General features: G+C 49.4%; 2 non-coding genes across 2 annotated transcripts in view; both read right to left on the reverse strand.

The window, feature by feature from the left end:
- Nucleotides 1-22, reverse strand: part of LOC131270329 (large subunit ribosomal RNA) — a 4,091-nt gene extending 4,069 nt beyond the window's left edge. Inside the window, exon 1 of the ribosomal RNA XR_009179430.1 lies at nucleotides 1-22. This exon is cut by the window's left edge and continues 4,069 nt beyond it. This is a non-coding gene — a ribosomal RNA (large subunit ribosomal RNA).
- Nucleotides 23-509: 487 nt separating this feature from the next.
- LOC131270322 (5.8S ribosomal RNA) lies at nucleotides 510-664 on the reverse strand. Its single transcript, XR_009179424.1, has one exon. It is a non-coding gene; the product is annotated as a 5.8S ribosomal RNA (ribosomal RNA).
- Between the last annotated feature and the right edge of the window lie 345 nt (nucleotides 665-1,009).

Raw genomic sequence — 1,009 nt, forward strand, 5'->3', positions numbered from 1 at the left:
TGTCACACATGAACTGAGGCTTATGTACCTTGCGGTTGTTATCGTCACATCTGGCTTGCGACTACTTTGTTTCAATGTCCAATATGTACCGTTGGACTCGGTTAACGGGCTGTTAGCCCGCGTGTGGTTTAACTCACTGATACCTTCCATTGCCCATACGCTAGTTTGTTTGTGTTCCTTTGGTCAACTTCCATACTTGAATCATTTGTGCTACCGCTGCTGCTTCGACGCTACTTTGACATCTTCGCTTCTATTTAAATAAATAAATAAGCTGAAGCTAGACATCAGTAAACACCACCACAGACACCACAAGCACGCCTTCTCCTCGTACTTCCGCCTCACGCGGGAACACGGACGCTCTAAATACTTCGAATTCCAATGCCAGTATATTGTAAACCACGGGTTCTTTAATGCTAGCGGGTCGTCGCGACCCTAGTTAACATCATGGTGCACGTCTCGTGACGGGTGTCACGGCGTAGTTAAATGTATGCGATACATTTCTCAAATATAAGCGCTCAGTCATCTGTACATCATGGTAGGTTCCCACGACGTGCAATATGCGTTCAACTTATCAATGTTCATGTGTCCTGCAGTTCACATTATGACGCGCAGTTAGCTGCGGTCTTCATCGATCCATGAGCCGAGTGATCCACTGCCGAGGGTGACTAACTTGCGTAAGCCGCCGCTGTGCGCGTATACCCGTTCCCCGTAGGGAGGAGCAAGCCGCCGCTTAGAGACGAAGCATAAAGTGTCCTCATTCCACATAGGGCAAGCTGGATGAATCCATTTTACCCAGGACGGCCGAAGCGGCGTGGACCAGGGGAGAACTGAACCTTATACTTCACACCACAGTAAGTCTACGTGTCCTCTTCCACATAGGGCAAGCTAGAACTAACTATCTTACCCAGGACTGCCGAAGCAGCGTGGACCAGGGGAGGAACACACTTTTCATGGAAACGTAAGGCATCCATGACTGCCATAACGTAAGCCGCCGCTGTGCGCGTATACC

The sequence above is a fragment of the Anopheles coustani genome (genome assembly GCF_943734705.1).
Source record: "Anopheles coustani chromosome X unlocalized genomic scaffold, idAnoCousDA_361_x.2 X_unloc_22, whole genome shotgun sequence".
In the NCBI taxonomy this organism is placed as follows: Eukaryota; Metazoa; Arthropoda; class Insecta; order Diptera; family Culicidae; genus Anopheles; species Anopheles coustani.